The following is a 13,944-nucleotide window of genomic DNA, read 5'->3' on the forward strand; positions in this document are numbered from 1 at the left end:
TCATAAGTACACACCATCTGCAGAATGTAAATTCTTCTAGCAGACCACCAGCGAGTATAGCAAGGAAAACACTTGAACTCATCAATTTGATAAAACCAGCTCAACCAACAGCTAAAACTACCCTACTACTCGAAGGGATATCCAGACACTGGTGCCACACAATAATCTTAGCCCTAGAAGAACACTACACTACACTCCTAAACACAACCAAACAAGAGTTAACAGAGAGCTTAACAGAGGACGAGGAGAAAAAAGCCTTCACCATAGCAATCAGATGGGCTAGAAAAAACTTAGGGAAGAGACTAAAACAATTGGAGATAAACAAAGCTCAACAGATAATCACACAGCTAAGAACAAATAGAACTGCAATAGCTGCCCCTCCCCCTCCTGCTGTTGTTTCTCTGCATGCCCCCAATTCCATCTCTCCTCCCACTATTCCTGTTATGCATGTTTCCACTCCCCCTCCTCCTGCCCCATCTGTATGGACGATCCCCCATTGTCCTCCACCCGTACCCTCCCCTTGTGTATCCACTGCCCCTCCCTCTCCTCCTTCACTGTCCTCCACCCTCTCTACCCCAGTTGTATGTATCCCCTTTCTCCGCCCAGCCCTTCTACCTACCCCCCCTACCTCCCAACCCCGTACAGGGACAACAACACCGGGAGCAAGACCAAAGGTACAAACAACAGTAGTACAGGTCCTCCCAAGAAGGGACCTATCACAAGAAGACTTTCCCCACCTGGCCGCACCAATACAGAAGAGCCCACCACAGAGGCAAACACGAAGTAAACAAGACCCACCCCAGGGGGCCAATCCAAATGGCACACCACAACCCCAGAGGGCTGACTGCAGCCGGACGGAACCAACAACACAGGAGAACACCACACAGAACCAGACCCAGGGCACAGAAGGAGATAGAATAGACCCAAGTAGGACCACTACAGACCCAGGAGAGAACCTGGAACAGGGAATAGATGAACCAGAGAAAGATGAACCAAGGATCCCAGGGAAAGTATACAGACACATCAACACGAAGGAAAAGAACACACTTTGGAGACTATACCCAAAGAAAAGCCTCCTCATCGTAGGGGATTCGAACCTGGACAACATCCCACCCTTCGGACGAACGGATCTACAAGTGGATTGCTACCCAGGAATGACATTCCAACATGCAAAGACCCTACTAGAGAAAACACCAAAGAACACCACGGTAGCACATTGCATCCTGTCGGTTGGGATAAACAACAAGGGCCACGCTACCGCTTCAGCACAGAAGTCGATGAGATCGAGCATCGTAGCAGCACAGAACGCCTTTCCAGCCGCAAGTATCCATGTCCCTTTAATCAATTTCTCAAATGACCTCCCAGCAAAGGATAGGCATAACTTAAGAGATTTAAATCGCGTTATTGCAAAACAAAATTTCCTCCCGAAATTGGATGAACGGGATTTTAAAGTGGTTCATGATAACATACATTGGAAAACAGAGACAGGCAAAGCAATGCTTGAAAATTGGCTCCTTAGTTTAAACTAATTGACCCCATAAACCAAGAAAGGAGGGGGGGGAAGTCAAACATAATTAATCTGTCCCATTACTTCCAGCCGGATCAACATCAGACCGAACTGCTGGAAAAGGGACTTTCATTTGTCCCGACCCTAGACATCTACAAACAACAAACCAACAGATTAAAGAAGGACCTCTCCCAGTATCACCGCAGACTGAAACTAGCTACACACTTTAGAATGGACCAGGGGAGGGAAATACCACCCTTCCAGCCAGGATCAAACTGGGAACCTGCAGACGCTGTGCTCCCACAGAGCCTGAAACAACTGATCCAGGACGACACAAACACGGTAAGACACATACCAGGACACCTTAAGGAGAAAAATAACCTCACAACAGAACAAGCTAAAGCACTGAGGGAACTAGCCAACAACCAACAGATTGTAATCAAGCCAGCAGATAAAGGCTCCTGTATAGTAATAATGGACAGACACCAATACCTGTTTGAAGGGGAGAGACAGCTCAGCAATCAGGATCATTATAGGCAATTAGACAGACCAATTTACAAACAAACTGCTGTAAAGGCCAAAGCCATCATAAAAAGACTGAGGGAAAAGAAGCACATAAACGCCAAACAACAACAATATTTGCTCGGACAGGACACTCCACGAGCGAGGATATTTTATCTTTTGCCAAAAATCCACAAGAGCCCGGATTCATGGACAATACCATACGAAATACCGCCGGGGAGACCAATTGTGTCTGACTGTGGCAGTGAGACCTATCAGACAGCAGAGTATATTGAACACTTCCTGAACCCACTGTCAATAAGACACCCCAGTTTTATAAAAGACACTTACGATTTTGTAGGCAAAATCAAAGCAATAGTAGTACCAAAAGAAGCCTTTCTGTTTTCGATAGATATAGACAGCCTCTACACAAACATTGAGACGACAGCAGGGCTACAAGCAGTCAAGGAAGTTTTCAGTAAATACCCAGACACAAATCGACCAGAGGAGGAATTACTCCAATTGTTAGACTTAAATCTAACCAGGAATGATTTTTCCTTCAATAACAAGTTATATCTACAAACCAAAGGGACGGCCATGGGAAAGAGGTTTGCACCATCTTATGCAAACATTTACATGAGCATATGGGAACAGACAGCCCTAGAAAAATGCAGACTAAAACCAACACATTACTATAGATTTCTGGATGATATCTTTGGAATATGGGAACATAGCAAAGAAGAATTCCAGGCATTTATTGATGTGTTAAATAGCCATCATAGATCCATAACGATAAAATATGTGACACACACGGAAAGTATTGACTTTCTGGATGTCACAATCTTCAAGGGCCCAAACTTCAACACAAACGGGAAATTAGACTTAAAAGTATTCTTTAAGGAAACAGACACTCACGCCTTACTACACAAAACGTCATTCCACCCACCACACTCGTACACAGGTATAGTCAAATCACAACTGCTGCGATTCCATAGGATTTGCACGCAAGGAAGTGATTTCAAAATAGCCTGTAAAACGCTATTTAATGCTCTCAGACTACGAGGTTACACCAGGACATTCCTACGGAAAGCTCACAATACCTTCTTAGAGGTAAGAGTACGGGATCAAGGCCCAAAAATAGCCCTAGTAACCAGTTATTCAACACAGAGCAGACTAGCCAACAACAGATTAAAAAGGAATTTTGAGAACCGAACAGATGATCTTCTAAAGGAATATAAAATAATATCAGCCTACAGAAAAAACAAAAATCTTAAAGACTATCTGGTACAGAGCAAGCTAAAAGGAATCAACACACCAGCACGCCAGAGACCAGAATACTTCAAACCCAAACAAATAGTTAAAAATAGAACTACAAAACGTGTGCTGGAGATTAAACAACAGATAACAGCCAGCACCAGCAACTGTATTTATTTAATCACATGTGAAAAATGTGGCTTACAATATGTCGGAGAAACGAGTAAAACAATAGCTGCAAGGCTGAGACAACACAGGTACAATATTAACAATGCAAAAAAGACAACTACAAGGATTGTCCAACATTTCATGGCACATGGCATTGCAGATCTAAAAGTGTCTGGACTCCAACACAATCCCAACTGGACAGTAGGACAAAGACGTTTTAATGAAAGACAGTGGATCAAGAACCTCAACACGGATTTTCCTGGAGGTTTAAACATGCCAAAAAATTAGACAAGTTGTTTTGATTTTGTACCAAAACTCCACAGACACATAGACAAAGCCAACACTCAATGGAAATCAGACTTTGAATAGGGGACACATTAGCACATTCCAAATCAACCTGGGACAAGAAACAAAGAGGTGTCACTGACACCAAATGGGCCATTAGACACCCAGGGAACAAAAGAGAAACACATGTAAATTTTTCTTTTTTGAAATGGAGCCATGGGGTGAATTAACCCCAATAAGGCTAAATAAACCAAAAATCCTACAACAATAGGGTAAATTTAAACTCAGGGATAAACTGGATAAAATCTAAGAGTGATTGGATTAGACTTCCTTCAAGTACATGGCGAATGCACTCATTCCTTGCAATGTACTTACATACACTTACATATGTTGCGACCTTCGGTCGCAACATATGTAAGTACATTGCACTGAAGTCCCCAGGTCCCCCCAGTCGAGCTTGTACCTGTAACTTGGGGGAAGTCTATTATAATTATTACTGATACTCCAGTAGAGACATGTTGCCTCTACAAAAACCACACTACAAATGAAAGAAACCAGAACAAGAGAACACACACCCATTGATTCTGATTGGACGGAATGAAACAATGGCCAAGTAAACCACACCCATCAACAAAGCTAATTGGCTGAAGGACTATGAGTCACGCCCACCATTAGGAACACATAAAACCAGGGCTCCAGCACAACTAATCATTCTTCTAACAGAATCTTGCCTGAGGAAGGACCAACCAGTCCGAAACGTCGCTATAGCATGCATCAGATGAACTACCCGAGAGACCACTGCCGAACCACCGGAGAAGCATGGCCTGAGGACAGGCCTCGCTTCCGAGGAGACCCTCCACCTGGACGATGGCCTGGAAACAGGCTACATCACCAGGAGAGACCCAACACCCAACCGCCTGAAGACAGGCCACAATTCCACCGGAGACTGGATGAGCCTTGGATGAACAACAGACCTCAAGATCGGAGGCCTGTATCCCCACCAAGACTCAGAGAGAGATCTCACCAACAGTCCCAGGGAATTCCAAACAACCAACCGCCTGAAGACAGGCCACAGGTCCACCGGCGACGGAACGAGCCTTGGATGAACAACAGACCGCGAGACCAGCGGCCTGTACATCAACCAAGAGTCGGAGAGAGACCTCACCACCAGACCCAATCGGGTACAGTAAGATACAACACACACACCTACACACACACACACCACACAGAAAGAGGTGACTTCTTAAAAGCCATCAGGACCATGAACAAATTGATCATAAGTACACACCATCTGCAGAATGTAAATTCTTCTAGCAGACCACCAGCGAGTATAGCAAGGAAAACACTTGAACTCATCAATTTGATAAAACCAGCTCAACCAACAGCTAAAACTACCCTACTACTCGAAGGGATATCCAGACACTGGTGCCACACAATAATCTTAGCCCTAGAAGAACACTACACTACACTCCTAAACACAACCAAACAAGAGTTAACAGAGAGCTTAACAGAGGACGAGGAGAAAAAAGCCTTCACCATAGCAATCAGATGGGCTAGAAAAAACTTAGGGAAGAGACTAAAACAATTGGAGATAAACAAAGCTCAACAGATAATCACACAGCTAAGAACAAATAGAACTGCAATAGCTGCCCCTCCCCCTCCTGCTGTTGTTTCTCTGCATGCCCCCAATTCCATCTCTCCTCCCACTATTCCTGTTATGCATGTTTCCACTCCCCCTCCTCCTGCCCCATCTGTATGGACGATCCCCCATTGTCCTCCACCCGTACCCTCCCCTTGTGTATCCACTGCCCCTCCCTCTCCTCCTTCACTGTCCTCCACCCTCTCTACCCCAGTTGTATGTATCCCCTTTCTCCGCCCAGCCCTTCTACCTACCCCCCCTACCTCCCAACCCCGTACAGGGACAACAACACCGGGAGCAAGACCAAAGGTACAAACAACAGTAGTACAGGTTGTAAAATAGAGCCTATGAACTCTTGTCAGCATCCTAATAGTACCTAGTGAAATCACCCAAATCCCGCGATATCGCCAAATCCCGCGGGATATCCCGCGATACTTTATACAGGAAGAGACTGACATAAACAAACGTTCTCATGCAGTAATATACAGAACTGTCGACCTTACAAGAAAGTGTTTTATTATCTAGTTCAGTTCCAGTTTATATTTGAGTGGGTTACTTGTGTGCGTTATTGAACTAAAGTAAGTGTTTATTTTGTCTTGTTGAGACTTGGTGATGACTACAGTGATGCACTAAAATGCATATGTTATTACCCTTAGGTGAATCCTCCTTTGCTGTAACATTTGCAACAGCTAATATATTAGCCTGTATACAAGCAGAGATGTGTAGCCCTGTTGATTTCCGAAATGTTTATTTGTGATAGCATATCCTAATGTGGTATATTTCATTAGTGAATCATTAGCTTTATATTGTGTTATGCAATATGGCAGGCTTGGTAGCTCCCATTGTTAGATAAACAAAAAGTGCCTCTTAGAAATGCTATTTGTTTAATGTGCATTTATTTCCTAGTAGTCCTGTATGTTAGCTACAGTTAAATATAGTACTCAGTATGTTATTTAATTTGTTTATTAAGGTATTGATTCGTGTAAAGCACTGATGTCATTTGTGCTATATCTGTGCTTATCCCCTTATATAGACCACATTTCTACCCCCACCCAAATCTTCAATAAATCGGGCTAAAGGCCAAAGACTGTTCCCTGTATGTTCTTACCGACACTCGGTGGCGACGACCACCCCACCTGAACACCCTACACCTAGTTTGTCACTAACAAATGGTCCTTCGAGCCGGAGATACGGGTCGTTACCATGGAAACGACAGAGAACAGTCCCACCACCGGTGCAGCATGTCTCGGTAGCCCGGGTACCCCCATGAAGTCCCCCAGTCGCAGGACAACCCAAAGGCCTGCCCACTTCAAAGACTTTGTTGTCAACTATGGAACCAAGTCACCCCTACCTTCACCCAGACGCGACGTAAGTCCATCAAGCAGCTATGCATCATCAACACACGACCATGGTCAGCCAAGTCCTACCAGTAGCCTCATGCAGCAGATTGTTGAAACAGCTAGACTGCAGAGCGAGACAGCAATGCGCCAAACAGAGCTCCTCGAGCAAGTCCTGTTAAGGTCCTCAGCCCCGGCCTCCAGAGCCTCCTCCAGAGCGTCATCCCAGCACTCGTCACCTCGGACCCCTTCTCTGAAATCAGTGGGTAGGGTACAGCCGAGCCCTGATGTACGCCATCATGCGTTCCACCCCAGAGGTAGTGAGAGACCAACAGAGAACACCCCCTTTACAGTCATGGCTGAGCTCCCCTTTTCTCAGTTAAACATCCAAAACCTCCCAGCCCATTCTTCACCTCCACCACTGAGCCGAGCATCGTCCCTGCATGAATACCCGAACTACAATACCAAAATGTCCACCAGCTTCAGGCAGCTACAACCAATTCCAGAGAGCATCGACCAACGTCCGCATTCCCAAGCATCTTGTCACACATCTACCGCACACGGAGATATGCAAGCCCATCCCCAGACGACACAATCCCACATACACCTTCCTCAACTACCAACATCTGACCCTGCTTCATGCCCCAAGTCCAACCCCCTTCTAGTGTCCACACTTTGCCCTGATGCTCCAGGTTTCATCCCCTTCCATGCTTACCACAACGTGGAAGGCCCAACATTTCCTGACTTCACAAAGGAAGACCGGGCACAGTATGTGGAGCTCAGAATGTCACTGAATAATCTCCTCCATGAAAATCAGTCCGAGCAGTACAAGTATTCCCTCCTCCTGAAGCATGTGAAAGTCCCAAATGCCCACAGACTCGTCCTCGCTCATGCTGAGTCATCCCAACCCTACACCAAAGCTCTACAGGCACTGGACAGAAGGTACGGGCGACCCTACCAATTCGTCCTGAAGGAAATTGAGGTACTGGAGAACCTCCCTCCAATCCGTGCAGGAGACGAACGTGCCTTTGATGAATTCTCCCTCCGAGTACAGGCCCTTGTAGGCATGTTGAAAGCCCTCGGGACTGATGGTAAAGAAGAACTGTACAGTGGCTCAAACGTGAAGCGTCTACTGAACAGGCTACCCCGAGACCAACAGCAACAATTCAGAAGACAACACAACCAGAAGGATCCTACCTCAGGGAGAACATCACTCATAGAGTTTGCAGACTGGCTACAGGCCGAATCCGAATGCATGGAGTTCGACCCTACAGACCCCCTCGATAAGAGAGACCAGAGACATGATCAGAAATCAGCAAGTCGCTTCCAGAGCAAAGCGACTACCATTATGCACGGAGCGGTGCAGACCACCCCAACATCACCATCTGACTTACCGAAGGGACGGAGCAAAGGAAAGGTGTTCTGCCCATACTGCAATAGCACAACTCATTACCTCAGCCAGTGCACAGACTTCACATCCCTCAACAAAGACCAGATTGTCAGCTGGATCAAAGCAAACCAACGTTGTTGGAGGTGCGCCAGAGAACATTTGGCAAAGGACTGTAACCTAAAGAAACCATGCCCTATCTGTAATGGGAAGCACCTTTCACCACTACACGATATCAACCAATGGAGCAATGAGAGAAGCAGTGAAAGACAACAGGACAACACCGACGAGAGACATCAGGAAGACACCGCAGTATACAACGCTAACTCAGAGACACTGTACCTAGATCAACCTCGCTGTGGTGGCAGAGTGTTCCTGAAAATCGTCCAAGTCATCCTTCACTACAAGGAGAGGACTTTCAAGACCCATGCAATCCTAGATGACGGTTCAGAGCGAACCATCTTGCTCACTCCTGCTGCCCAGCACCTAGGACTGCCTGGAAAGCCAGAGGACCTTAAACTACGGACTGTACATCAAGAGATTAAGACACTGCACGGCACCTCAGTGTCTTTTGCTATATCCTCAGTGAGTCAGCCACATCAAAGATTCCATATCCAAGGTGCCTTCACTGCCGACCAGCTGGGTTTGGCAGAATATACCTACCCCGTGCCTCAACTCCAAGAGAAACATGTCCACCTCCAAGGACTACCACTACCCCCTCTACACAAGGCACGCCCCATGCTACTCATCGGGTCAGACCACCTAGACCTCATAGTCCCGGTTGAGCCTGTTCGTCTGGGCCCACCCGGAGGCCCTGCAGCAGTAAAAACACAACTTGGCTGGACCCTACAAGGCCCATCCAAACACCTTCAAGATCAGCTTCCAGCCTCCCAATGCCTATTCACCTCGGTTAGTTCCACCAATACAGATCTGTATCGCCACGTGGAAAAGCTCTGGCAGCTGGACACCCTGCCCTTCCGTCGTGAAAAGGACGTAACCAGATCACGACAAGATCACGAAGCAGTCAACATGTTAGAGGAAAAAACAATTAGAGTGGATGTTGAGGGGACACAGAGATATGCCACACCGCTCCTGCGCACTAAGGAAATGCCGAAGCTACAGGCCCCCAAGGAGGCCGTGATGGCCTGTCTTCGCAGCACAGAGCGCCGACTGGCCAAAGACACACAGCTAGCAGCCACCTACAATGAGGAGATCCAGAAATTGGAGAAGGCAGGCTACATAATCAAGCTCTCCCCGGACGAAGTCAAGCAGTCTCAAGAGTCGTGGTACATCCCCCACCACATGGTGTCCCACAACGGCAAAAACAGAGTTGTTTTCAACTGTTCCTTTACCTACAGGGGCAATGATCTCAACCAACTCCTGCTTCCAGGACCCACCTTAGGCTCCTCACTCCTAGGAGTTCTCCTCCGGTTCAGAGAAAACAGTGTGGCAATCAGCGGAGACATAAAAGGTATGTTTCACCAGGTTCACCTTCTGCCCAAGGACAAGCCGCTCTTGAGGTTCTTATGGCGAGACCTGAAGCCAGAGAACCCACCAGAGGTCTACGAGTGGCAAGTCCTCCCTTTCGGTACAGCATGTAGTCCCTGCTGTGCTACGTTTGCCCTTCAGAGACATGTCCTTGACCACAGCAACCCAGGAGATGACATTCGACATGCAGTTGAAAGGTGTTTTTATGTCGACAACTGTCTGCTGAGCACAACTTCCGAGGACAAAGCCCAACACTTGGTGGACACGTTGAGAGAGATACTGGCCCTGGGTGGATTTGAAATAAGACAGTGGGCAAGCAATGCGACCTCAGTAGTAAGCCACCTCCCCAAAGAGGCGAGATCAGAGAGTACAGAGCTGGAGATCTCAGAGTCACAAGCAGAACCTCAAGAAAACGCCCTTGGACTGACCTGGCATTACTCCTCCGACACGCTACATTACAGACACCGCCCAGTGCCTTACAGCGAAGTAACCATGCGTAACATTTACCGCACGCTTGCAAGCCAGTATGACCCCCTTGGTTATATACTCCCCTTCACCACCCAAGCAAAGGTCTTAGTCCAACACCTCTGGGCAAAAGAGAGAGAGTGGGATGACCCTCTCTTACCATCAGACCTCCTGCAGAGATGGAAGGCCTGGGAAGATGAGTTGCAGCACCTTCCACAGATCAGTCTACCTCGGTGTTACGTGACCCCTGACATGCATCACCCTGAGGAGAGCAGGGAACTGCATATCTTCTGCGACGCATCAGAGGCGGCTTATGGGTCAGTGGCTTATCTCCGAACAGACAACGGGCAAGGAAAGATACAGGTGGCCTTCGTAATGGCAAGATCTCGTGTGGCCCCGAAACGTCAGCTCTCCATGCCAAGATTGGAGCTAAGTGCCGCTCTTACGGGAGCTCAGCTCAGCCAATTACTCCACAAAGAGCTCACACTGAGAATCACTAACACCACCCTGTGGACAGACTCCACCACCGTACTGGCCTGGCTGCAGTCAGAGTCATGTAAATACAAGGTATTCGTGGGGACACGGGTCGCAGAGATCCAGGAACTTGCGGATGGACAAATCTGGAGGTACGTAGATACTGCCAATAATCCTGCCGATGATGTGACACGTGGCAAGAGCCTCGTGGAGTTATCACAGCCTAACAGATGGAGTCAGGGCCCACAGTTTCTGTACCTAGGCCCAGAAGCATGGCCCGTGCCACCTATCGCGGGCACATCGGAAGACCCAGCCGAGCTCCGAAAGCCTAAGTTCTGCGGACTGACCAAAGTCGTTCCTGTCATGGTCGACATCACTCAGCACTCAACCTTTGAGTCCTTGGTGGAAGCCACCTGCAGATCCGGAGACGGGACGACTGACCAAACTGCCAATCCCACTGCCTTAGACTACCAGACAGCAGAAACCAACATACTGCAACAAGCACAGATGGACAGCTTTGGGGAAGAATACCAGGCTCTCAAGGCAGGCAAGTCAATCTCACCAAGCAGTCGCCTAATTATGCTGTCCCCAGAGTACGACCCCAGCACAGGACTTATCCGTGTTGGGGGTCGACTACGTCGTGCAGAAGGCCTCAGCAATGAAGTACAGCACCCAATAGTCCTTGACCCAAAGCATCCAGTTACGCCACTACTAATAAAGCAGTATGATGTCAAGCTGTGCCACCCCGGGCCAGAGAGGGTCTTTGCTGAGGTCCGACGACGCTTCTGGATCCTGAGGGGCCGGGAAGCAGTGCGTAAACATCAACGTCTCTGCTCAGAGTGCCAGAAGTGGAGAGCCAAACCAAAGGTACCCAAGATGGCTGATCTCCCTCCAGCGCGTCTCAGACTCCTGAAGCCAGCCTTCTACTCCACCGGAGTAGACTGTTTTGGCCCATTCCTAGTCAAGAGAGGGCGGGGCACTGAAAAGAGATGGGGAGTGATCTTTAAGTGTATGACGACCCGCTGTGTGCACCTAGACCTCCTCTCCTCCATGGACAGCGACTCGTTCCTGATGGCCTTGAGGCGCTTTGTGGTGCGACGTGGTACCCCCTTTGAAATCTTGTCCGACAGGGGGACAAACTTTAGGGGAGGAGACCGAGAGCTACAGGAGAGCTTCACAGCCATGAGCCCTACCCTCCAAGCAGAGTTGGCAAAGCAGAAGATTCAGTTCCAGTACAACCCTCCCAACGCACCGCACTTTGGAGGTGTATGGGAACGGGAGATCCGCTCCATTAAAGCTGCACTCCATGCCACTATTGGTGTCCAGACACTCCCTGAAGAGGTCCTTAGGACCGTACTGACAGAGGTAGAGGGCATTCTAAATGCCAAGCCACTGGGCTACGTCTCATCCGATGTCTCCGACCCTGATCCTGTCACCCCCAACTACCTTCTGATGGGGCGGCCTGACTCTTCATTACCTCAGGTGGTCTACCCCGAGTCAGAAATCCTGAGCAGAAGGAGATGGCGACATAGCCAAGTACTAGCGGACCAGTTTTGGAGCCACTTCATGAAGAGGTATCTCCCCACTCTGCAGCCACGCCAGAAGTGGCAATGTGACACAGAAGAGCTTACACCTGGTGCTGTGGTCATGATCATCGACCATCAACTTCCCAGAGCCCACTGGCCAGTGGGCAAAGTGAAAGATGTCCACACCAGCGTAGATGGTCACATTAGATCAGCAGACATCCAAGTCAGAGATAAAGTCTACCACAGAGCAGTGGCCCGTTTAATCAAGCTCCCAGCGATCCCTGAGAGCGACCATGACTCTGGACCTCCTCCTGAACGTCCATAGCCTCTACAAGATGTACTTTCACATAGTGAAAGTAGGGGCGGCTGTAAAATAGAGCCTATGAACTCTTGTCAGCATCCTAATAGTACCTAGTGAAATCACCCAAATCCCGCGATATCGCCAAATCCCGCGGGATATCCCGCGATACTTTATACAGGAAGAGACTGACATAAACAAACGTTCTCATGCAGTAATATACAGAACTGTCGACCTTACAAGAAAGTGTTTTATTATCTAGTTCAGTTCCAGTTTATATTTGAGTGGGTTACTTGTGTGCGTTATTGAACTAAAGTAAGTGTTTATTTTGTCTTGTTGAGACTTGGTGATGACTACAGTGATGCACTAAAATGCATATGTTATTACCCTTAGGTGAATCCTCCTTTGCTGTAACATTTGCAACAGCTAATATATTAGCCTGTATACAAGCAGAGATGTGTAGCCCTGTTGATTTCCGAAATGTTTATTTGTGATAGCATATCCTAATGTGGTATATTTCATTAGTGAATCATTAGCTTTATATTGTGTTATGCAATATGGCAGGCTTGGTAGCTCCCATTGTTAGATAAACAAAAAGTGCCTCTTAGAAATGCTATTTGTTTAATGTGCATTTATTTCCTAGTAGTCCTGTATGTTAGCTACAGTTAAATATAGTACTCAGTATGTTATTTAATTTGTTTATTAAGGTATTGATTCGTGTAAAGCACTGATGTCATTTGTGCTATATCTGTGCTTATCCCCTTATATAGACCACATTTCTACCCCCACCCAAATCTTCAATAAATCGGGCTAAAGGCCAAAGACTGTTCCCTGTATGTTCTTACCGACACTCGGTGGCGACGACCACCCCACCTGAACACCCTACACCTAGTTTGTCACTAACACAGGTCCTCCCAAGAAGGGACCTATCACAAGAAGACTTTCCCCACCTGGCCGCACCAATACAGAAGAGCCCACCACAGAGGCAAACACGAAGTAAACAAGACCCACCCCAGGGGGCCAATCCAAATGGCACACCACAACCCCAGAGGGCTGACCGCAGCCGGACGGAACCAACAACACAGGAGAACACCACACAGAACCAGACCCAGGGCACAGAAGGAGATAGAATAGACCCAAGTAGGACCACTACAGACCCAGGAGAGAACCTGGAACAGGGAATAGATGAACCAGAGAAAGATGAACCAAGGATCCCAGGGAAAGTATACAGACACATCAACACGAAGGAAAAGAACACACTTTGGAGACTATACCCAAAGAAAAGCCTCCTCATCGTAGGGGATTCGAACCTGGACAACATCCCACCCTTCGGACGAACGGATCTACAAGTGGATTGCTACCCAGGAATGACATTCCAACATGCAAAGACCCTACTAGAGAAAACACCAAAGAACACCACGGTAGCACATTGCATCCTGTCGGTTGGGATAAACAACAAGGGCCACGCTACCGCTTCAGCACAGAAGTCGATGAGATCGAGCATCGTAGCAGCACAGAACGCCTTTCCAGCCGCAAGTATCCATGTCCCTTTAATCAATTTCTCAAATGACCTCCCAGCAAAGGATAGGCATAACTTAAGAGATTTAAATCGCGT

Source organism: Electrona antarctica (genome assembly GCF_951216825.1).
Source record: "Electrona antarctica genome assembly, chromosome: 16".
Lineage (NCBI taxonomy): Eukaryota > Metazoa > Chordata > Actinopteri > Myctophiformes > Myctophidae > Electrona > Electrona antarctica.